Genomic DNA, 26,437 nt, shown 5'->3' on the forward strand with positions numbered 1-26,437 from the left:
GCACTACAATGACACTAGTTTAAAGCGATTTGAAGCATGTTTTATTTTCAAAATGAAAATATGGTTTTGGGGGGGGGGGGGGCAGAGCTTTGTGACGTCATATTTGAGGGGGGGGGGTCTGACTTTTTGTGACGCCGTGACGAGGGGGGGGGGGGGGGTAAAAAATCGTCAAAAATCTCGTGACGTCATTTATGGACGGCCCCTGAGGCCTCCCCCACGAATTCGGCAGAGATGTTGCCACTCCGCTGGTCCCGCATGCCCGGTGATGCGGGTGCCTGGGGTCTGGGCTGATCTGAGCCGTGGTCGGGTATTGAACCCAGGACGCTGATCCTTAATGTACTTTATACAATGCAGTGCACAACCATTCTAATACATAGTTCGTTGTGCGGGGGTGGCGGTGGTGGGGCGAGTGGGGGGGGGGGACGGGTGGGTGAGGGGGGGGGCGAGTGGGGGGTGTGGGGGACGGGTGGGTGAAGGGGGGGGGCGAGTGGGGGGTGTGGGGGACGGGTGGGTGAAGGGGGAGCGAGTGGGGGGTGTGGGGGACGGGTGGGTGAAGGGGGGGGGGGCGAGTGGGGGGTGTGGGGGGACGGGTGGGTCAGGGGAGGGCGAGTGGAGGGTGTGGGGGACGGGTGGGTGAGGGGGGGGTCGAGTGGAGGGTGTGGGGGACGGGTGGGTGAGGGGGGGCGAGTGGGGGGTGTGGGGGACGGGTGGGTGAGGGGGGGCGAGTGGAGGGTGTGGGGGACGGGTGGGTGAGGGGGGGCGAGTGGAGGGTGTGGGGGACGGGTGGGTGAGGGGGGGGGGGGCGAGTGGGGGGTGTGGGGGGACGGGTGGGTGAGGGGGGGGCGAGTGGGGGGGGGGGCGTGACGTCGGCACGACGCACGGACCGCGGCTCACCGCTGTGGGATACGGATGACGTCATCACGTAGATCACGGTCGATGTGCGCCGTATGGCGACCACCGGGCCAGCCAGCCAGCCAGCAAAACGTCTGTATTTAAACAGCAGAGTTCGAGTATTAATGTATGAAGCCTTGCTATATTATTGGTCTTTTGTTGGTTTATGTATTACAAGCAGGAACATGATGCCAATCATAATTATAGTTTGCAACGCATTAACCAATCCATTGAAAAAAGAAACGTTGACAGACTTCTACTTGGGAGAATTTGTGACAAATTCACCTCCTTCAGCAGGTGGTCTGCTCAATTAAAAGCCCCGCGCGCGTTAACGTTGACTGATGAAACTAAAAAAGGCAGTCCTAATTAATTACTGCGCAAGTGTAACGGCAATGCCTTTATTTCCACCTTTCCTTAATGGACTTCGCTGAGACTGCTAAGGTAATTGAAGAAAAACATCTCTCCTGTGCGCCAGTCCATCGAGAAGATGCAGTAATGCAAAAGGATAATTATTTTTTGTTATTTTTAAGGTGCGTTTACCAGACGGAAACAACACCGGCCGTAATGGTTGCAGTGTGGCATTGCGTGTTTGGCATTGTGGGTATTTGCTAGAACAATGGGAGCGCCTCCTGTCCCATTTCTCCCCCTCGTCGTACCACGACCACTTGGGCGTTTCTGACATGTGGGGGCCTCGGTGCAGTTGCACAGCCTGCACACTCGATAACCACGCCACCAAGAAGTGGTTTCCACTCAACGCACCCTTGGTTCAAGAGACCGTTGCTGGATGGACGAGCGGATTGAGCTCCAGGGTAGTAGCAGCGCCGAAGCCGCCGTCAATTTCACCCCGGCTTAATCTCGCCGCTCAGGTGAGATTTTGACGAGTTCAAGGATTTCACTCAGCCACACGTTGCCTTTGAATTTCGGCTCAAGGGTAAAAAAAAACTAAGATGTAAAAAAAAAACACGCAAAGCAACTTCGCGGCGTTATCAGAACGTGAGTGTTACCTGCTGCGGCTCGCGGCCAAAGCCTCCACGGCATCATGGAATTGGCGTGAACAGAGGAGGCGTCGCTTTAGGATGCCGGTTTAAGGTGCCTCTCTGTGGCGAAGCTGGATGTAAATTCGACATCGCTGCCAAGTCTGCCTACGAGCTCGGTGTGAGGGAGCTGGTAGGAACGTTGGGTTGTTCGGTCAAGGGCCAGGGTCAACGGTGGCGTGGTCTATTCCGCAAATATGCCCGACTGTGAGGGCGGGCACAAGCCGGCGTGAGTAGGTTAAACGTTGAGTTTTATAATGGCACCACGGGGTGACCAGCCCCTCCCCACCCAGGCCCACCCCTCCCACCCCCCACCCAGACCCACCCTCCCCATCCAGCCCCTCCCCACCCTTCCCACCCAGCCCCACCCTCCCCACCCAGCCCCTCCCCACCCTCCCCTACCCACCCAGCCCCTCCCTGCACGACGGACAGACGGACACAATAATCCCCTGTGGGCTGGTGTAACCAGGAGGTTCCTACCAGTACAATAGTCACTGGGTTTTCATTTGACGCTTGTATAGTTGTGTCGATGCTGAGGTTCACGCCCGCCACCGAGCAGATATCTCAACTGGTGTAGGACCCAATTTACCTAATCCACACAAACCAGTGTGGTGAAGTATGGTCAAATAAATCCGACCACCGACAGCATTTCGGAAGGTCTTCATTCATCAGCGGATTGACATTGGGACTGTACATTATTGTAAACTATTATTCATCCAGCGAAAGACAATACAGCTGATTTGTTATACATTCAGTCGTTTGTGCACCTTACTATGAACCTGGTGATCTGAGTTCACTTACTGGCCGTGACGAACATCAATGGCGAGTTATATTGTTGAAATGTTCCTGAATTTTTGTTTCAATGAAATGGTAAAACATTCCATGGGAAAATAAAGTCTGGCTTTCTTGAAGTCACATCCTTGTGCCAAGCCCAATTAGAATCCCTGTTTTTTTTGTTCAACTCGTTTACATAAAGGCTTAGAGAAATAAGTAGCGTGGCCATGGGTTATCTTCAACGCTGTTGGTTGATACATATCGTATCGGTCCTAAAGTTATGTAAACATTGATAGATAATAAAATTAACTGTTTGTTTATATTTGCTAGCAGATGCATGAATAGATAAAAAAAAATTCAATGTAATTTGTTTTAACCGAAACATTATATTAGCTTTGTCATTTTACGTGCACTGATTACGAATGAGTGAGTGTGTGTGTATAAACTGTTAATTTTGAGTGGCATGGCATTGCAGCGGGTTCACGCACTGCACTATGAACTCGGAGTACGATCCCGTCCACAGCTCGCATCTGTCGTGAGTTATATCTGAACGATTCTTCAGAGGCCCAACCACACAAGTATGGCAAGATAACCCCAAGGCAGTCAGACAGACACAGCACGAGGGAATGCCTTCATCTAGCAGTGCATTGACAAAGGGCTGCATCTTACTATTACACTGCAACGTATATATATAGCGGGGTTTTCAGTACAAGCACTAAAACCATTACAAGGAGATGCTCAGTGTTGTCATGGAAACGAGAAAGCCATGCCCCACTGCTCACTGAATGCATGTGACGCATGGACATCACATGTGTGTGTGGTGTGTGTGGTGTGTGTGGGATTTAAGTATCTTTCACAGCTCCGCTTCAAATGGGTGGGGGGGGGGGGGAAGAGCCACTTTCGAGAAATAGAACATTCGTAAAATATCTGTTAAACGCGTGCGCCCTTTATCTGAACAGGGTGCATCCTTAACGATAGCATATCCACAAATGGCCTAATTTTAAAATGATGGCTTTTTAGCGAGCGGGCAGGACGCTGGAGGTTCGCCGACGCAGGTGTGGCGCGCTCCTTGTGGTTGACAGCCTTTGAAATCCTGTTGCCGCTGGTGTCATTTCTGCGGGCCTTTCGCAAAAAAAGCGCAGCGTACTCTAAAGTGAATACTTAATCTGTGATATCTGTCCCTACTATATGTCTCTGGTTCTGTGTTTTATCTCTCTCTCTCTCAAATTTAGCATTCTCAGGAAGAACGTAATCAACCAGGTAGGGCGTTGAATGTTATGTTTTCCGACTCTCTGTTGTATTACATTACATTTCTAAGTATGCTAGATTTGTGTTTCTATTTCTAAAGTGAATGCAACAGCTCCGTGACGTCACTTTTAAGACCTCCAAGGTCGTCGTGCAGCCGGCGTTGCGGTGCAAATCAGAAAATGTAAAAATGATCCGCCGATGAAATGGCGAAAGAGAAATCTTAGCAAGAATCGAGAGTTGTTGTGGGTTTTATTGTAAATAAGGCAGCATCTTAACCCTTAGGCTTTCGCCACCAAATGTTATCCACTATCGAGGTTTTTGGGTTAGATGCCACCTTCCATAATCGAGTTTTTTGGGTTCGATCGCGTAAATATAAATGTCGTTAAATCCGCCACCACCCGGCACAGCCAATTTGTAAGGTTTGTCACGTAAACAGAACATGTTACTAGTTCAGCAAACCGGTGTGTGGGAGAGTAAACCCACAATTGTAAATCTTGTGGGTTTTTATATTGACGCGATCGAACCCAAAAACCTCGATTATGGAAGGTGGCATCTGTGGCTTAGAAACCAAACTCGCGTATTTTTTGTCGAGGCCTTGAGCAGTGGATTGACAAAGGGCAGAACATTACATGTTTCTTTAAACTTATAGAATCCTGCACCATGTATTCTGCAATTGTAAAAAAATCTGTGTTTTGCTTGTTATTGATGCAGTTGTTGTGATACATCGATATGTCTCTCTGTATTGACAATGACATTTACCAAATATCCGCAACCTCTTATTTAGTCATTTAAAGTCCACAACAAATGTTGTAAATGCCGCGCAGTATAGTGTCAACAAGAATTTGTCCTTAAGCTACGGATCAATATGTCATTTTAAAAGTGGCGTAGTTAAATATAAATATGTACACATTGTTCTCACAACAATCAACATTCTGCCCCAACATTATTTTTCTCTTCTGCTGGTTATATATATATATATTTAAAATCCCTAACATCCAGCTATGAGAGAATATGCAAATTAACTATCATGGAGTTACATTCAATGGTGGTGGCACGGCATCAAAAATAAATATGCACGCAAGTTTCTGTTTAATAATTTACATATGTGCAGCTTAGGTTGCATTCTAATACACGCGCACGCACGTGCACACCCTTCAAGCGGGACTTGCTTTGGCATATTTCATGCGGTTTATGCACTCTTTTATGCACTATGGCGTGATACGCAAAAGCGAAACACTTTATAAATCCGTTAATAATTCACCATCTATATCATCGTCAGTATCAGCAGCCAAATCCCATCCGCAGCTGGATGAAGGCTTTTTTGGTGCAATCGCCATCCTTCCTGGTCCTGCGATGCCGAAACCCACGTCGCTCCAGCACATTAACTCACCCCATCTGTCCACGTATGAACGCTCATGCACGGCGTTGGCCGAACATCCTAGTATAGGACCATGGAACTTGGGCAATTGTTGGGAGGGCCCGCCGCTGGTTGCCTTCCCGCTTGCCGTTTGGTTTCCCGCACTTCTATCTGACAACTTGCACGCGCTACATACCCTACCGCGTTTTGGGGTGTGGTTAGCATGAGGGACGCACCTCCGATTAGCACGATTGGCTACATACGAGTTAGCATGTTTGTGTTGTTCTCACGAGTAAGCGTGCCCACCTTCATCTCTAACATAACCGCCACTATTCTGTCTTGAATTGTCCTGAGTACTTGACCTTAATTGTCCTTCATATACTCAGTGGAGTTTTGTTTTATTCTCGTGTGCATTAGTTAATAGGTTATGTCATTTTTTTATGTAATCATAGACATTTCCATTAGCAACGCCATATAACCCAATGCCGTCACAGGGACCCCTCCTGGTAACGAGATGCTGTATCCAATTTATGTCTCCGATAAACATTATCACGTAAGTAAACAAACAAATGCATGCAGATGACAGCAGGTCTGCGTTATTGCCATTAGCTGACATTTGTGAATTTAAACACTCCTAATATTCCACGTCTAATTATTGTAAACAGCACAATGTGTGTGTCCCAAGAGATTGATGTACGTGTCAAGTCTTGATGGTAATGTGCTTCCTCCCGGAATTCCTCGTCCCATATGTGGATCAGCTCATGGATTTTAGAGGGGAACATTCTTCATTTCTGGGGTATTGGACCCTTTTGCAAGACAGGTCTTTTAAAGGTTATTAAAGCCATTTCTAACTGCTGAAGGCAAACAAGTCGGTAGCATTTTCCTGCCAGGCAGCAATTAGCCTGGCCTGTCGAGCCAGAACATTTTTGAGCGGTGTGGCCAACCCCGAGGACTCTGGGAAGTGCCCCGATGATCAATCTGTCGTGCAAATGTGAGCCATGGACACGCTGTAAAAAAACAAAGAGCGAGCGCCACATGTGTTGGAAAGGCCGCGCTTTGCAGACCCTCTCTCTTCGTCACGATCCGGGACATTAGCGAGGCTGAAGGCTTCAGCGCGAGCCTGTGGAAACCATAATCCCCGTGACCATTTGCTCTTCTGCAAGGTCAATGCCAGGTGGAACCCCAATGAGACTGGTCGCGAGGGGGGAGAGGGGGGGGGCAAACAAACACGTGTTTGTGCACATGGGGCGCCGTCCCACCCACACCGCAGTCCAGACCTCACACATCACAGGGAGGCATCCCGCGAGCTCCCTGGTCAGCAGAGGCTTGGAGAGTGTGAAAATGACCTCCTTACAGGGCCGCTCGGCCACGATGGAAAGGCGCAGCGAGGAATTATCTTCATCAGGAATCCGCATATCCACAGGAGATGGGAGATTACATTGAGCAATTGCACATGCGGGATTGTGGGATGGTTTTTACATTAGTTACAGAATATATTTAACTACTGTATAAGTGGATTATAGATCTATATTATCGTTGGGGAAGGAGAGGGGGGGGGGCATAGTGTCTCTAAATCCCAATAATCTGAGTTCAATCCCTGGCCATGCATGTTGGTATTTGAACCTGGCCTAAGTATCCCGTTGGTTAGCTCGGCCAGAATGGGCGCACATCAGCATTCAGCAGACAAAGGCAGTCAGGTTTACGGCTATGCCTGTTCCACCTCCTCATGTGGTATGCCAGACTTAACAGGTATTCTCTCACAGTAATTACCTCAACAGTCGAATGCGCAATCATTTTTTGCTTTGTACATATGTCGGTGTTTGTGTTTGTATTTTTTTCTCAGCCCTAAGATTGACAGCATTAAATAGACTGCCTGAGGGTAAGAGAATCACATTAAGAACGAAGGTACCCTAATGGAACAGAATTGGCGATACCATCACAGAATGCTTTACACAAAGCACAGGACCGTACTCGCAATGTATTGAATTTTAACACCATCTGGACTACGTGAATGTTTGAAAGCATAAAAAAATGAAATCCCAAACATGCATGACTTTCGGGCAAGCGCTACATGTTGCATTTACTACTGTACCGAGTGTTCATGTGCCAGGGGCTGTGAAGACTTCCAGATTTTAGCGCGGGTCCATTTAGCAAATACAAAAAAAGCGTAACACACTTCAGAAATGAGTAAAGAGAGAATGGTGCTCGCATCTTCAGTCGGAGGAATATCAAATTAGCTCATTTTGAAAAAAAAAGCAGCTGGAACAGTTCTCACCAGTATGCTTGATGAACCTCAATGGGGGAAAATATGAAGTGCATCAGATTTTTTGTGAAGAGGGTTAATAGAGTGTTATGAGTAATCAAGGTGTATGCCAGGGATGAGCTGAAGGTTTTTGCTCATCCCACGCCAAGCTCATGTTCTCTTCAACCCTGCAGGAATGTGATCATGTTTAACGGAGAAGGGAGGCGGAACAACATCGTAAATGTTGAGCAAATTGTAAACAAATGTTCGAGTCTAAAAAAGATTGAGATGTTTACTCCCTCGCCTGGTTTACAGGAGGTCGTGGGTACGATCCGGACCCTGTTTATTTGGAGTTTGAGTGTTCTTCCCCATGGTCACGTGGATTTTTCTCCCGGTCCTGCGGTTTTTCCTTTCACGTTTAGAATCAACATCACGTGTTTAGAATGTGTAGCTGCTCAAAGTGCTCATACATTCCCACATCATAAGCTACCTCATTGAGCTATCATGAGTGGACAGGTCGCTTTTGAAAAAGAGCTATACAGCTCAGTGGGCCTTACCTGGCAAAATTAAAATATATTCTTGGTTCTTTCGGTAAAGTCACGTAGAAGGAAAACAATAAAATAAAATAAAAAATAACAAAAATGAAGAGGGTTAATAGAGTGTTATGAGTAATCACTTTTTTCAAATTTTCTTGCTCTGTTTTTAACACCTGATGATGATTGATTGTGTTGCAGTCGAAACGCCGTGAGAATTTTATTGTTTTATATTTTTATTAGTTTATTATTTCCCTTCTACGCGACTTTACCGAAAGAACCAAGAATATGAATCCCTGTAGTCACGAAAGCTTTAAATAAAAAAATTAAAAATAGATTACAGTTTAATGATTCGCTTGGCTTTTGTCTACTATGCATTCATTCAGCACTTGCTCTCACCCTCCCATGTAAAAGATGAAAGTCAGCGATGCCCATTGCTTAATTGTATATTTTTTTGTTCAGTCCCCTCCAGCTATTGCATGTGTTGACTTTACAATAATTACTTACGTTTCCAAAAAATCCATACCGAGTCCTTTGTCGTATTTTATTTCTTTATAATTTGTATTATTTCAAGATGTGTTCGGCTAATTAATGTGCATTTATACTTGTGAGATGAAACCGGAGCACCCGGAGAAAGCCTGTGAAAGGACAACACCCCTAATCCCTACAGATGGAAACAGATGGCGACTAGTCCGCTTGCTATACTGCCTTCACGTGGCGAGCCAGGGTATGGCACCCCTTCGACGCCCATGGGAAGGGAGTTTCACAACATTTGTGCGGTGATCCACGAACCCTTCACAGTGCTGGATTGCCGGTCACGTGCGCAACCACCAACCCCGTGGCTGCAATGAGAATTTCGGATGTGTGTATGTTGACCTTCTTTCGCACCGTACGTAGCCAACCGTGCTCATAAGATGTGCGGGGGAAGGACAGGGGGGGGGCGCTCAGAATCTCAGAATGTTTATTTATCCTGGAGAAATCCGATGAGCTATGAAGCTCTTTGTCACAGATGCCCACCTCAAACGCCTTCAACCCTTCCCACCCCCATGCTATGGGGCTGGTTCCCTTTGCTCATGTAATTATAATGCTGCTCCAGCCACAGCCATACAGTACATGTCATATACACGGCGCAACATTTCGGTAGCCTTGGAAGAAAGTTACATTTCAATGGCTATCGCAAAACAGTCGCGTACCACATGACTGAAAGTGACTTTTTCTCACAGCATTCACGATTGCATGTTTATGAAATGCATGTTGACAGCGGAATAGAAAACATGATTGGTGTGATTTCTGTCGTCGTCATCATCAGCATCATTATTTATCAATCGTGTTCTATCCACTGCCTGATACAGGCATACGGAGTTGTTCACCAACCCTCGCGGTCTTGTCATGCAACAATCCATCCACATCCTGCACACGAGCCCGAATGCCATTGCTCCATCTCATTGTCGATGCCAGAGCGGAAACACCGAGTGCGTGCATACTGCAAATAGATCATGTACTACTCAGGTTCACTATATACAAAGGGTGCGTTATATACTGCTGGCCTGAGCATCGTCGCAAATAGAATTGTGGGAAGAATCCGCGGAATGCATTATTCACTTACAGTCAACCTCCCGCTGGCCAACAGCTTTAATCGATTGCTGATCAAATGATTAATGAATATCAATCTGTTGATTAATTGTCACCGTCTTCATTCTGTATGCATCCGCTATGTCTAAGTCTGAACACAATTGCATGCGCTTGCACGTGTCATTTGTCCAGACAATCACATTTCCTACTTTCATTTGGCGCAGCAATGTTACACAACGTTGTCTTGTCCCAATGGGCCGTCGTAGCAGAGCGTTGGCGAATGGCAGTGCGGAGGGTAGGCTTCTGGGAGCCGGAGGGACGCGCGTGTTTCCGTTGGCACGCGTGGGTTTTCTCCCGTTGCCTCCCACGCACGAAGTTCTCTGCTCGTGGAAATTCTCTGCAAAGGAATTGTCCAATCATCCAAAATCGCGATAGTTAATGAGGCTTACCCAGGCAAACGACATTATTATTATTAAGGTGTAGTAAACCATTTTTTTTTTATCAATGAGTACAAGCTGCTTTGACTATGGCTCAGAAACGTGGGCATTAGCCCACACAAAAAAATGCAACAACAACTTAAAAGTGTCCATAGAAGCATGGAGAATTGCACGCTTGGAATTACATTGAGGGATAGACGGAGGAAAACGTGGATTAGATAATCTGCAGGTTAAAGACGTGATTCAAATTTAAACAAAAACTGGGCTTGGTAGGTCATGTCCGCTGGATGGAATGACAGCCGACGGTCAAGAATAGTGACGGAGCGGGAGCCAAGGGATGGAATGTGTCGGAGTGGACGAGATGAGTTTGCGTTTAGGTGCTGGATAGATTTCTGGATTGTATGAGATGGAGGCGACTTGGGGGGAACCCTTCATCCAAAAGTGGATTGATAATTGCTGCTGCTGATAATGATGAAAACAATTAACATAAAACAAACGATAGCCACGATTCATAATTATCTAAATGTTTCAATGGGCCTGTATTAACACCTAATTGTGACTGCAGCAATATGTGAAATAAGTGGAATCTCTGTTAGCCATTCATTTCCCTGCATTTCTAATGTAGCTATCAAATATGCGTCATTATTTGCAATAATCTTCTCCTAACCCCCCCCTCCTCCCCCCAAGACGGAATGTCCTAACTGCAGTGTTCTATTCGTAGAAATGCTTTGTTGTCATGCAGAATACAGTTGTCCACCCAGCAGTAAAAGCGACGCACCTCATTAAGTCCGTCGGTGGAACCCATTTTCGCGGCTTAAGTGCGGGTTTACCCTTCACCTTCAACCCACCTTTCCAGCGGTGAACGGCAAACCAAATAGCGGGCTAAACGCCTCGTGATGGAGGAAAGCCTTCCTCTTGCAGCTGATGTGCGCGTGTAATGCTTCCCCCCCCCCCCACTGTGCAAACCGAGATGTGCCGGTGCATTTCAGAGCCCACGTGGCTCAAGAAGGCACCAAATGTTTGATTGTGTTTCCACCACAGAAGGCATGCCGCTGATTTCACGTACAGTGAACGAGGCGAGCGCTGACCGATGCAATGTATCACGAAAAGTATTAGCCCCGCCCCTGGCCCTGCTTGGCTCCCCCCCCCCCCCCTGAGCCAGATTTAGATGTTTACTATGAGTTTCATGAGTTGGTTCTGGCTTGGCTCGGCAAATAGCCAGTGGGGGGGGGGGGGGGGGAGATACTCGTTACCGTGAGTATGCCATAATAGCTTGGTTTCGATATGCTCGTGCCAAAGGGGGGTATAGATCTCAGTTGCACTATTACGTCAGGTAGATTGGAATGAGAATGTTTGCAAGTTGCATCGAGCGCTTTCAGACGTGCTCCTGCGGCCGTCTGGAACGCTTTTCCTTCCGATATTACGAAGCGATGGAACTATGCACTTTTAAATCAGCTAAATTGAAAACGCATTTATTTGGAACTGCTTTTGTGTTTTGTGCTGTCCTTCCCCCACACCTCCGATTACTATGGTTGGCTGCGTACGCTACAAAATAATTCCCACGTACGGTTAAAATGAAAACCAAGCAGTGCGAACCAAATATATTTACTGTGGTGGAATCATGCTGGCTTCTTGGCCTCTCTAGGCCACTTCCTTTGCCAAGCCACCTCGAACACCGTCTGTCGCTTAGCATTGCACAGCTTACAAAACAATGGGAACATGAACGATTTCGGGGAATTATTGTCAAATGAGTGCTCAGATGTCCAATGGACTAGCAAAGTTGCAAGCTTAATTAGCAACACTTTTTTGTATTCTGCTACGCACATTTAGTTTTACAAATTGAATAATAATGAGAAATGAACTTCAAAAAATATTGTTTTAAATATTAACGTGCAGTGTTGATCGCAGTGTTCCCGTGATATAAAATTACATTACTACATTGCCAATTTTTTTTCTCTGTCACTTGGGACCCTTGCTAATTTATTTTAAGAGCCTTGATGTAAAGAATTTCATTTCGAAGTGAGTTTATTACATTTCATGTAACACAATCTGTTATTTTAAGCGTTAATTTGAATTGCCACTGTGTGTTTTATGAAGACTACATGAGGAATATTCTGTATTGTGTCTCGTGTGCACGGGTTGATTGAAAGTGGATATTTCAAGCATCTGCTCCACACACGTTCACGCACAGCAGGCCTGGCTGTGTTATACAACGTAATTTAACGTAGTTATGTCTAATTAGCATTTACTAGACATATGTGTACTGCTACATAAAAAATATAAGTTTTTGCAAATTGAAAGGATGGAGACGTAATTGGGAAACTAACATAAAATTATCATAGCGTGGTTGGCATGAGCCCCTGGTGGTGCAAGGAATTAAATACGCCCCTCCCCGTTCAATATCCCCTCCTGTTCGTAGTCCATCACCTGGATCCCTCCAGCCCCTGGACACTGGTGCAGTTTCACCGCCTGCACACTCGTTGCTACATGCTCCTTAATTGAAGCAGATGGGAGCCTTAGTCTGACTCTACGAGGCTTTTGAATTAACGCTTAACCAATTGGCGTAGCAAGGAATTAAATGCCCTTCCCTCTTCCCCTGTTCGCCTGCCCCTCCCCCCCCACCTCTCAACGGCCTGATACGTGGGACCCTCCAACCCTGAATCGGCCCCAGTGCAATTGCACTGCCTGCACACTCGATAGCCACACCGCTGGCAACGTCATCCTCAAAGATGTGTATCTTCAATACGTGTTTGGGCTTCAAAGACCTCGACAAATTGCGTGCAATAGAATGACCACGGCGTTGTTTGGTGCCAAGTAGGGATTACATGGGGAATATAATGTAGGAGAGCGACAGCTTCGGAGTGAGTCTGCGCAGTACATTTGTAATTATGGAGGAACAAGCAATATGAGAACGATGCCAAGGCCCCCAAAATAATTGCTGACAGGTACGGAACGTACGGTCAACGTTAGAAGCGAAGGAAAAGCACACAGTGGCATTTACTTAGGCACGCGAAATCGGACAAAATGCAAAACAGGCAAATTTGGTCGGAGAACTGTTTGACTAGGATGGGAAGTGCATTCAGGATGAGTTGGGTAAGTCACATTATTAACAGAAGCACGTAAGTGACCATTGATGAGTCAAGAGGACATTGAGTGTGTTAAACACTCAAAGTGAAACAAGCATCGAATGGCTAAGACACAAGCAGGGCAATGTTGGAGAGGTCATCCTTGGTATTGTACGTGGGGAGATGAGTCATGCCCTTTGCGACATGAACAGCAGAAGCCTATGGGCCCCGATGTAAACACGGACGGTTTACTTAAGAAAATGGGAGCAAATGTAAAATGAAACCAGCTGAATTATTCACTAGGAGCCTGAGTAAAAAATGAAAATCTTCAATCATAGATTAATGTCTGTCATTTTTTTTGAAAAATAATAAGAGAAAGAACAAATGATGAAATACGGATCAGTAAAGCGTTTGATTATTCGGCGCAGCAGTGTGCCCGGTTAGTACGTAGACTCAAGAATGTCAACAAATGGTATTGTGAATAAATAAGACTAAAAAGGAAATGGACTTGGCTAGGAAATGGGAAGCTTGTCTCTAGAAGTGATGAACATCGTCAGATAAATTAATGATGGCATAGCAGCCAAGAAAGGTGAGCTAAAGTGGAGATGGTGTGATGAAATTTCAGCGAATTTGAGAGCAAATTAATTTGAATTGAATTTTCAATTTGCCTTGGAAATCCTCATCAAGTCTCGAGTGTCCCTTTTAAAACAACGCCCTTCTTGGGATATTTGTCCAATTCCTTGTGAGATTTTTTTTTATGATGGAGGCAAAACCTCATCACTCGACAGAAGACCACACGTATGTGGAGTAAAAGATTCAAACTCTGTGAAAATAGAAGTAGTGGCGTCAAACCATTAGCAGTGAATGAGAGAGGTTTTCATCCATCAGCGGCAACAACAAAAATAGTTTGAGAACGACGATTCTATATGTTCTTACATGTGTTTTATAAGTTGCGAATATAAAGCACGGAGTGTTTTCATTGTTTACAAATACTGATTTAAATCATTGCGTTTTACGCTGGTACAGAATCTGAGATGTGCTTGTTGAATTTTTTAATAGAAGTTTACAAATTGCCTTTGCTCAGGAATACACGAGCGGGCTTTAAAGCGCCCATGTTTAAAAATGCTTGCGTTCAAACAATGGGACGCAGTATTCATCAAATCGGATGCCAAACAGGCAAGCAAAAGCGGTCGCATGGATTAAAAGGGATTGCACATTCTACTGCAATGCGGAATGAAATTAAAAACTGGGGAGCATTCCATCCACATGAAAGGATTAATTTGATTGTCATTCTTAATTGTCTCTGACCCCCATTCGTCTTAATCAGTTTCTGCAGAAAAACGATTCTGGATTAATCACTACTGCTGTTAGCGCATCACTTTCATTATCAACAATGCACTTCTTGAAGGTTCTTGTGATTGCTCGGATGTTGTAAAACGTACAGCTGATGCTTTAGTTGCGTTATATATTGTTTGTGCCTATTGCATTCTCATCAATGTGTGAATGTATTTTCAAACCACCTTGGGGTCTGCAGTTGTTATAGATGTACCACTGTATCAAAGGTTATCTTGTCCCCTCCCCCGCCTTATAGTACATATAAGGCCTGCGATAATATATCTATTGATAAATCAATATATATTCTTACACTCTTGGTACATGCGTAGAATTACGCGTGTCATTTCTACGTATGATAATTTTACGCAAATGCTACGCCGATGTTACGTTCAAGCCAACCGCTAAACGAAATGTATTAGAAAAAAAAACCAGAAACGATAAAAATTAGGAATTGATAATCGAGTAAAAATCGTACCCTTGAAATGTGACACTGCATTCATTCGCTGGAGAAATGAATGGTCATGCGCCGAAGTACGCGTGCTGCTTAAGCGCTGGCTTTATACAGGCATTTCATGAACCATGTGTTAAGACTGACCATCTGCCTGGCCAGCTCTAGGGCAATACATAATGCTTAAATTGGATTTTCTGTAGGGTCGTACTTCAGAGATTCTAACATGGGGGAGGCTATCTTTAACCTGTCTCGTGTTAACTAGAAAGTTGATAATAGCTCAGATTTTTGTTTGGGTCCTGTAACTAAAATTTACTCACTAACCAGTGGGGTGAAATTTGGTCAAACAACATGACTTATAAAGCATGGGGAGGCCTTCATCCAGCAGTGGATTGACGCAGGGAAGTAAATTATGATGAATATTAATGTATGACTTAATTAATTACTGCTCACAGCTAAAACTAGCAACTTGTATTCTAAAACTTCCGTGGTAATCATTCGCGGAAAGACAATGCCTGCAGTTCACATACACGTGGGCATTCATTCATCGGTTAATATTCGCCCAGAAGAGGAACACACAGGGTTATTCTAGAAAAGAACAGCGCTGCAACGTAGCAACATGACCTGAATTATAATCATTCTGTACACACAGGTTACGTGGGCTCAGACCTAAGACTAAACGCAGCGATGTTCGCCTCCCTCTCCTCAACGTGCCCCCCCCCCACCTTCCCCAATGGAATAGAATGACTTCAGCATCTTAAAAAACAAACACACACGTATGGAATGCTGCAGTTTAAACGTAACACAAACGAAATGGGCGTTGCGTGTTGGCACGTAAGGCGGTAATGCTGCCGGACAGATTGGCATGTGATTGACAGCCAGACGTGCCAACTTAACACCTGGAGTTGGTTACTTTTATCCTGTATAAGCCTTGCTTGAGTTAGCTGGGGCCGTTAACATCCTCTGCATAGCAAGTGGCACTGGAGCTATTTTGCCAGCCCACAAGACAAATGGCTTTCCCCTCTGCACAGAAGGGCTGAATATATCATGGGCTTTTTCAGAAATGTTGCTCTCAGCATGCCCAGTAGATCTCACTTCATGGAGCTTCACAGTTTGGTAAATTTCACTATTGGGTCAATTTCAGCCAGGCTGATATTTCCAAAGAAATTCTGGTGGCAAGCAGCAAGTTTTTTTTTGGCTTTCAAAGTGCATTTTATTTACAAAAGTGACAGAGAGGTGTATGGATATACCGTGGTTGTTTGCTAGGTTTTTTTTTTAATGCTGAAATATCACATTTGACCAAATATCAATTTGCTTTAGAATTCTGACGTTTGCCTCAGGCCAGGCTAGGTCAGATGGGACCGGTTTAGTCCATTTTGGATTAAATGTAAAAGTTTAAAGGCAAATATATACGGTGTATTTATATGGGCAGTGGCAGAAAAATGAATGGCTCTGGTTAATTCAATAGATTGATAGGAGGCAATTATTTATGATGTATGGGTCAGTCCTCTAAAATAACTGTTCTCTTAACTGATGAAATGTTTGACAGCCATTCAATACCATACAATTTTAACATGACTGCACTTAGCTGTATTAACAAAGTATTGATTTCTTTACGGGCAAATGTAGCTTTTAGATTGAACGGTGTCTCAAGTGTATTTGTTGTTCTGTCTTTCAATGCGTATCCTTAATTCATTCGAAAGTATTTTTAGCTTTGGCCATTGTGAGTTAAAGTGAAGAGAGAGAGAGAGAGAGAAAAAGCATTGCATGGCTATTGACTTTCAAGGGTTTTAAACAAATGACACGTCTTTTATTTTTTCCTCTGACTGTTTAAAGTGTTTGGCTTCTAAAGTCTGCACAACACAAAAAAATGCATAGGCCTGAACAAAAAGACAAACTGCGGAATATCTTTTTGACCTTGCTGCCTCTTTTGAGCCGTGGGTATTAGCAGCGGCTTCCATTTGCATGGCGAGCAAATGCATTGACAACATTGTTGGTTTTGTAGAATCAGGAAGGGGAAGAAAAAAACCACTTGGCAAATGCAAACATATTTTCACAGCTAGTTCTTGCCAGTGCATGCAGGGTCATTATTGACTCGGTAGAGCCTCACAGCTGTTTTTGAATGACTTCACAGGCGCACGGGCATACTCAAGGTCCACCAGGGATGTTGGCCATCGGGGCTGCACGAGACACATTATATGTTCGTGGCCCTTGAAAGACATTCTTCTCTTTTTCTCCTTCTTCAGAGTCCAAAGTCCGATTGTCGCATGGGGTCGGCTGCTCGGATTTTCCCTCTGCTAGCACCGTCATTTTTATTCCGCGCCTCCATCTCTCATCACATGCACCGTCCTCATATCTCGTTGCACCGCATTCTCCCATCTCACCCTTGGTCTCCCTCTCCTCCTGCTCTGCACCAGCCACGATGAAATGCCCTCTTATCGGCTGCTTTTCAGAGCCGCGCTCATGCAGAGGGTATTTAAGGCAAACTGCAAACACTATATCCCCCTGTTCTTCAAACCCCACCTGGAGGAGACTGCCGTAACCAAGAAATCTGCCTGCAAAATCTGGGCACCATGTGGACTGCTCGCATTGCCGTGGACAGATGGTCATCATCATCATCATCCATGGTCAGTCCACCGCTGAATGAAGGCCTCTCCAAGCTGCGGCCACCTCTCAAGATCCCACGGTGCAATAATCCGTCGAGTGCCCAAACTCATTTCATCGCTCCATCGTCCTCTTTGGAGATGTTCCACTACTCGGTTGCTGCAGACAGATGGTGCTCAACAAGTCATACGTAACACCCCAAGGGCGCAGCACAGTTGTAGCCTCTTATGCAGAACAAGTTTTGGACGCCACACATAAATAATTGCGTATCGTGCTTCTCGTGGGGGAAAGAAATAAGCTGTTTGGGTTTTTGGTTTTTTATTTATAAGTATATTTGTATGTGCGTCGTTTGTTGTTGTTTTTACTTGTTCGCTTTAAAAATTCAGTTTGTTGACGACGAATTTCATTCAGAGATAAACAATATACCAGATGTTTAATCGCTGACACATTCCTGTAACAGCCTCCGCATGGGACTCTTCTTTTTTATTCCTCCAGAATTTGGATATAAGGGAAACTAACTGCAGATAGTCACCTATGTATTATTCCTCCATGCCTTGTGGTATGATTTTCAGCCAAAAAAAAATACGTGAACTGTGAAACAGGAGATTAGGGATTATAGTAATCCCAGGGTTGGTAATGAGCAGTTAAATGCCACGTCGAAGGGATATTTACAAATTTGCGGGATTTCTTGCATCCTTGCCTAGAGACAGTGAGCTGACTCGGTTGCACGTGGTTCACATTTTGTGTTCAGAAATGGTAAATTTGTCAGGAAAGAATTTTTTTTGGAGGCCTGACGTTGCAGGAAATCGGGTAACTTCAGAAATCAGAAACTAAAGAGCAGTTATTAAAGTTTGCAATTATCCATATACCTTAACACAACCGTTTACAGTAACGGTAATTCAACATGGGCTAATGTGTGGTTAAGTAACACAACATCTGTTCAAAACTTGGTCTCTTTAACATTCTTTTAGGTAATTATTGGGCATACATCATTGTTACATAACGGTGCACTGAAACATGGACAAAACAATAATATCAGAAATTGCTTGTCCACGTTTAAGTCTTGTGCGTTGTTTACTGTGCCTCAAAGCCTCGCTGTAAGTCCACGCAGCTCACTAGAAAATTAGTTCATCCAGAGTAAACAGAAACTGACCTCAAATGGTCTGAAATTGATACTCGCGAAATGTGTCTTGCTTCTCCTACCTTTTGTGAAGGCCATACCTATAACTCGTCTTAAACAAAAGAACAGTACCGGGTTTGCACGATACTAAAGAGGCTGATTTGGGTCTTCGTAGGTAAGGTAAGATCATTTGCAGAAATGCTTAATCAAATCATTCCTGGTCTGAAGCATGTGATGAGGCCCCTAGGCGCACACAGAAGGCACGATTTATTGGCTATCTTATAGGCACAAAGTGATTATTGTGTTAAAAGTTTCATAAACGCCCCTTCATTGCTTTGAATTTTTTTTTATTTTGGAAAAACCTGCATGCTCGAGGCAGGCATGAAATGTTGCCAAAAGCTGGTGATTGTTCAACAGTCCTGCCCTTGGAGCAATACAAACGAGCAAGCTTTGTATGGGAGCAGAGGTGCAGTGGTTGAAAGGTTATTATTGAAACACTGATGGATCACGCTCGCAAGCAGTGCAGTGTGTCCACTGTGGGTTTGGCGCGTACGCTTTGGTCAGGGGACTGATCTGTCTGCCTCTTAAAACATTTTGCATCGACGGTTCATTGTCTGCATGCCTCCACTTCATCCTTTCCCCTTCTGTAGATGCATATCATGCATTGGCTTACCTTGGGGGTGGGGTGGGGGGGGGAAGTGCCCTTATATTAAATGCTATGCTAAATTGAGTAATCCATCATTGAAATAGTTTTCGGTGTCTCTGGCGGTTGCGTTAATGTGTCGTGAAATTTCAGCAATGATTTTGAACTATATTAAACTAGGGAGTTAATGCCATGTATGACTAGACTTTTGTTAAAATATATTCAAGTTTTGTGAGATGGATGAGTGCTTCTGCATGAGTTCAACTTTGCAGTCAATCTTCGTGAATTCCCACAATCGCACACGGTGGTAACATTTTCTAAATTTGTGACTTTTCGTTTCAACATTTTTTAGTTTTTGTTTTCAAGCAATGCGAGTACAATGCGATGCAATCTGGAGTTATTTAGCATCCATATGGGAATGCATCTAAAGACGCTGTACAGAATTTTTTTTTTAAATGTTTATTTCGATAATTGTTTTTTTACCCTTCTATCTGGCAACAAAACTGACACCTTTTTACAAGGAGTCATGTTTGCATAGACCACAATACCTGCAGTCATAATACAAACAAAAGACATAACTCTGATAATGTGCACTGTCCTTGAAGTTGATTGGTCCAGACCCGAGACAGCTTTCCTTAGAGCCTAGTCTCACATGGGTTGGACCAGATGACGCCAAAAGGCGCACGTGTTGCCAGATAGAAGGGTAAAAAACCAATTATCATATTTTTACTGGCAAATGAGGTTCCCATAATGTTTATTTCGATGGACAGAAGCAGCCCGTCATAGGCAGAGGAAGAAATGAAAGCCTTGAGCCGCGACTTCATCACGGGCAAAGTAGTCGACAGCACCAATAGCTGGGGGAAGGAAATTCCATACTCTTAGTTCTTTCGGTAAAGTCACGTAGGTAAAAAATTTAAATTAATAAAAATAAAACAATACAAATCACGACGTTTCGGAGGCAACACAAGTCTCCGGTCACACCTGATGACGGAGACTTGTGTTGCCTCCGAAACGTCGTGATTTTTATTGTTTTATTTTTATTAATTTCATTTTTTACCTACGTGACTTTACCGAAAGAACTAAGAGTATGGATCCTTGCAGTCACGAAAGCTTCAAATCTAGAAGGAAATTCCAGACTATGGGAGAAGCAGAAAAGAATGAGCCACCTCTCACTCGGCGAATATCGACTGCGAGTTTAGATAGAACACTGTAATATGCAATACGTTAATATTTAATAATACCTAAATCTTTACTTTGCTGTAATGATGCATGGAAGTTGTGCAAAATGACTCTACTTAAGCTACACGCATGAATGAGAGAGTGATTTTTTAAAATTGGTATTTTGTGGAATATTGTGGCAGGTATTTAGTCTTCATGATGGAACACAATGTCTTGTTTTTTCAAAGTGTTTTGGGAATTATTTGGAACAAATTTTTTTGCAAGAGCCGTTTTGAGTTAGTGCCCATACCATGGTCAATTGATGTCCCCTTGATGTAATGGTAAGCGTACTTTATTCGCAATCCAGAGGTCGTTAAGTCAATTATATGTGGAATGTGGTGTGATGTGGCAGTGGCTTAAGGAGGCCTTCATCCAGCAGTGGATTAATCGTGCCAGATGATGATAAGACCAAAACATGTTTGAACATTCTCTTTATTGACAATGATTATTGTCTGTACATTTGCATTTATTTGTGTTCATTTACATGCACATTAATTTCAAATTAAAATGTTTCCAGGAGAGTGGCGTTGAGTTAATTATCTTGTGTAATCCCATTAAAATGCCAATACTGATTTAAATGCCAAGTTGCAAATTGCAGGCAACATTCCCCCTTCCTCTTGGCTCCTACGAACTCCGGGCATTGTTGTGGTGCCTTGCAGCTAGTCGGACAAAAACTTGTGCAGTAATGTGGTGCAGCAGGACAGCCAGCACCACAGATGGTCATCTGCAATGTGACACTTATGTCCAAGATTTTTTTTTTAAACACAGGGCCACGCTGTAGGGAGAGAAAAAAAATTGTCAAATCGCCAGAAAAATGGACACTGTGGAGGGCTTGTTTTAATCAAGTAAAAAAAAACTCTCCAGTAAGGGTTGACTGAACCCAAATTATTCAGCTGGTCAGCAGAGGTTAGGGCATCTTGTCTCTGCCAATCCGGCTCTTGTTCCTGAGCCATCGACTGTGGAATGTTGAGGGAGGGAAAAAATAAATACCATTCTTGGACTAATTATAAAGGCCTTTTCCCCTTTTGTCTTCTCCTCTGGCTGGTCTGTTTCTCTGTCATTAGGACTGATTGAACTTGACTATTGTCATGTTTGTGCAGCACCGTAGCTGCCCTCTTTTGTGTGCTGCATGGGAATGATTTCAGTGACAGCTGAACCTGAAACAAATCATTACGTGCACATTCCTTTTTTTTAATTTTCACAGATGTCATTGGTTAAAAATAGGATCCGTTAGCTTTACATCTACAAAACTGTCTTTAGTTTAATGCAGCCCATGTCACCTTACAACCTCGACTGTGGAATGCTTTTATTTCCATTGATTTAACCCTTTCACCCGCAGTTTTACAAACGTGGTTGCGAAGGTATTAAACGGAGGTGACTCGTCACGTATTTTACATCATCTACTCTGTCATCGCACGGTGTGTGGCAATGATATCACACGGTTTGTGGCTCTGGATTGTGAAAAATTTACGACAAAAATACCGGTGGTGGCACCGGGCTCCAGAAATATATTTGTTTTTGCGCTGTCCGCGATAATATGTGAGCGTTTAGCCAAAGGTGACAATGTGGAGTGAGAGGAACAAAAATCGTTGACGGGGGTGCGTGGTGAGAGCGTTAACGGTAGGAGCTTCGAGGGCACATAGCAATTCACACCCTCTGTCGTCAAGTTTCTCGTTTCGGAACGGTTAGTCCTTTACCAGGGGGGCGGGGTGGGCTCTCATGCGGTCCGGCTGGCTGGCTGGCTGGTTGCCAAAGTGGTGTGCGCGCACTCCTCAAACAAGCAGCCTCCCGGTAACCGTGCAGGTGACGTGTGACAATGCAATTGGCCCTACGTACCAATGCGAGGTGGGGTTTCCCAACGTCGGCGTTCGGTCCTAATTCCCAATGCTGGTGTTAATTTTGCAACGGCTCGGTTCGCGCGCGCGTGCGCGTGTGTGCGTGTGAGTACGTGCGCGTGCGCGTGTGTGCGCGTGTGCGTGTGAGTACGTGCGCGTGCGCGTGTGAGTACGTGCGCGTGCGTGTGTGCGTGTGAGTACGTGCGCGCGTGCGCGTGTGTGCGTGCGTGTGAGTACGTGCGCGTGTGTGCGTGTGAGTACGCACGTGTGAATTTTTGTTTCCTTCTTCTCTAATGAGTGCTTTTCACGCTGACCTTCACGGAGCTATCAAAGTGCAATGTTGGTTTGCCCCTGTGTTTGGGGCCATGTGTTTAACACCAACACGGGGCTACCCTGGAGTCTGCCTGGTGGGTCAAAGCCTAATTCCCCGGACGTAAGGCTTTTAACGAATATTCAGCTGACGTAACAACACTTTTTTGCTCCGCGTAAAATTGTATTCATGAATTATTTCACGCGTCGTTGGAAGAATTGTAGATGTATTCTCTCAGTTGACTTAAAGGTTTAAGTTATGTAATGACTAATACCATACAGGATTTATTAGACGTATGCAATTATTGTGCATTCAAGGAACAATTACAATTGTATGCTCTTTGGTTCTTTCGGATAAGTCACGTAGGTATAAAATAAAATAAATCACTATTTTTTTTTATACCTATAAAATAAAATAAATCACTATTTTGTTTATACCTACGTGACTTTTACCGAATTAACCAAATAGTATGGATTCCTGCAGTCACGAAAGCTTAAAATCACGATTAATTACAATTGTATTTAGGTAGCGAATCCACACACATTTCTGTTTATGTTGAACTTGTTTCTCACCGTAAGTAGCCAACCATGCTACACAGAGTATGTAAGTCTATGGATCTCTATGCAAGCCTATATGAGTCTCTATCTTAGCTGATGGGTCTATATGTAAGCACATGGGTATCTACGTAATCCTAAGAGTCTCAGTAAGTATATGGGTCTCTATATATAAGCATACTGTCTTGTATAGTAGCAATAAACACAGTTCTGGATGCCCAAATTGATCTTGTTACATAAGGAACATTGACGTTTTCACATGTACAGCGCTCTGTGATCTTGAGACGAAAAGTCCTGTATAAAAATCTATGATTATTCTATCGTATTCACCTTCGACGACATATCTAGGATACACCTGATCTCGTCAGACCTCGGACAGCTAAGCAAAGTTGAGCCTTGAATAAGCACTTGGATGAGTGACCACCATGCGTGCAATTTTGTCAATAGGCAGCACAGTATGGCAGTGCAGCAACATTCATTGCTGCAGTGCCATTCTATGCTCCGACTGCAACACTCGCCACCGCCTTCATCAATCTGCACTGACCAGCATGGCGAAGTCTCATTAAATAGCTCCCATGGATGCCACGGGCGTGGGATAGCCCTCGTCTAGCAGTGGACTGACACACAGGCTGTATACATGTCCATGTGGGTGCCACGGTGGCCAGATGTTAACTACCTCGCCTGGTATGCAGGAGGTCGTGGGTTCAATCCCGACCCTGACGCCTGCTGCTGCAAATTTGGAGTTTGCGTGTCTCTCTCTCTCTCATCATAACCACGGTGGCTTTGAGATGTTAACTACCTCGCCTGGTATGCAGGAGGTCGTGGGTTCAATCCCGACCCTGACGCCTGGTGGTGTATATTTAGAGGTTGCAGGTTCTCCCCATGGTGGCGTGGATTTTTCTCTGCGTATTCTGTTTTTTTCTCTCCACATTTAGAATCATGCGTTTAAGATAATTCAGCTGCTGTAAATTCCCGCGTGATACACCGCTTCATTGAGCTATTGTGGCCAGGCTTTTTCTGTAGGCCTTACCTGGTAAAATAAAAATAGAAAATAGTAAAACATTTTTTTTTAACAATTGTTGTTTCTGAATAGCCAACTTAGCACGCACTAAATCAGCGGCGCAATAATGCAGTAGTGTTTAGAGCACCCTTGTTGGGATCATACTATTCCATTATGTACCCCCCACACAATGGCCTACTTTTGTGATGAGTGTCGTGGGATTGGCCGCATTTGCTGCACCGTATTCACGGTTACTAATAGTAAAACTTCACGAAGTTTGTGCTTAAGAAATGTAATGCATATTTCATAGTAAACCGGCGCGTTTGGCCACCGACAGATACGTCTCGAAAAGTTATTCTTTTTAGTAGCAGACACCCAAGCAGAATTCATTCAGGAGTGTTTAACTCATTAGGTCGTCTCATATGCATACAGTCACTGACAGATGCCAGAACCATTAACTTGTTGTCAGTTTGAAGCAACGCGTATTTACCCGCCGGTATGTATGTACGTTGAACTTCTTTCGCACCGCATGTATTCAACCGTGCCAGGTGGTTCGGTGATATATCGAGCAGCTCGCAACGAGGAGGTCGTGAGTTCAGATCCCGGTTCGGAGTTGACTCCGCTCATCTTTCCGTCTCAGTCAATAAAATTTGTGTCAATTTTTTGGGGGGAAGTCAACAGCGGTTGTCCTATGACCTGGCCACAAATGATAGCGACCTGGCCACAAATGATAGCTCAACGAAGTGGGCTTAGCATGTGGGAATTTATAGCAGCCAAATAACTCTGAAACGGATGATTCTCAATTTGGAGGGAAAAACCACAGGACCTGGAGAAAAATTCGCGTGAACCGTGGGGAGAGCCTGCAAGCTCACCCCCCGCCATAGAAAAATGGAATTTCCAAAACTGCCTCATCAGCGTTGAACACAACCTCACTGCTCATTTGAGCGGGAAATCACTGACTTTATTTTGAACAACTTAAAAAAAAACCTGGGAATTAATGAGCAACCGTTGGATTGCCGAAATGGCATTGATGAAAGTATATGTTCTAAAATATAATATAAATCTTTAATTGTATGCTTTGTCAGACACAAATAATCGTGTAAACGAGTGTTATTTTTGTTTTCAAAGCGTAAGGATTTAAGGAAGTCCCACTCCGCGTTTGATGAGAGTGTGAACATGTAAGGCACTCACGTGGTGAACATGTACGGAGAAAATTAGAATGCGTGTCAAGGAAAGGGCATTTCATTAAACAATTGTCAAAATATATTTTCTTGGGTCTTTCGGTAAAGTCACGAAGATAGGTTCAAAGAAAAGAATAAAAAATAACATAAAACTACGACGTTTCGATCGCAACGCACGTGGTCGTCTTCACCCTTTTCCTGATGACGACCTCTTGCGTCGCGGTCGAAACGTCGTAGTTTTCTGTTATTTTTGATTATTTACTTTGAACCTATCTACGAAAAACCCAAAAATATGAATTCCTGCAGGCACGAAAGCTTTAAGCCAAGATTTAATTGTCAAAAGAATAGCAGTGTATCGATATGCCACACACACACACGGAGTGTTAAGCTATCAAGACATATTGTGTTATTATCAAAGTACTATATTATGAATAGCCAATAGAAAACTGAAAGAAGATTTGTTCTATTTGATAGGCTTAGACGGGTGCATATTTCCTTAATATAAACTGTAGGGAGAAAATTACAAGCAGAGCTCATATTGTGACACCGCTCTTTTACGACTGTGGAATTTTATCACACGCTGAAGGATTGCGCAGTAAATAAACTTGTGGAAAATATGCATGTGCTCAGAAAATAGGACCTCAAAAGAAATTGATGATTTGATCTGATTTTGAACATAAATCAGTTGCAGCAAAAAGTCCCCACCCTAACAGTCCCATTATTTTAATGGCTAAGTGAAGACGAGGGCTTTGCTGGAAACTGCTTCGAGTTTGTATTGAATTTCAGGACAGTAATGGTATTATTATTATTATGCAGGCTTGCATATAAAGTCATGCACAGCATGTGACACCAGATCTATTTCGGTGTTTGAACTCTTGCTAGGTAAATAGAGACTTGAGGGATTAGGTGGAATGTTCAAGTCGTCAATGCAGTTCATGCAATTGTTGGAAAAGGGCTTCCCTGTGCCATACCGGTTGTTGGGGTTACTTGACGACACTCCACCACACTGGTCAATTTGGGTTGGTGAAAGTACAAA

General features: G+C 44.2%; 1 protein-coding gene across 5 annotated transcripts in view; it reads left to right on the forward strand.

The window, feature by feature from the left end:
• The window catches only part of LOC144934126 (pro-neuregulin-1, membrane-bound isoform-like), a 496,144-nt gene that overhangs the window by 12,706 nt on the left and 457,001 nt on the right, over nt 1-26,437 (forward strand). The window lies entirely within an intron of this gene.

The sequence above is a fragment of the Lampetra fluviatilis genome, chromosome 9, assembly GCF_964198595.1.
Source record: "Lampetra fluviatilis chromosome 9, kcLamFluv1.1, whole genome shotgun sequence".
NCBI classification, from domain to species: Eukaryota; Metazoa; Chordata; class Hyperoartia; order Petromyzontiformes; family Petromyzontidae; genus Lampetra; species Lampetra fluviatilis.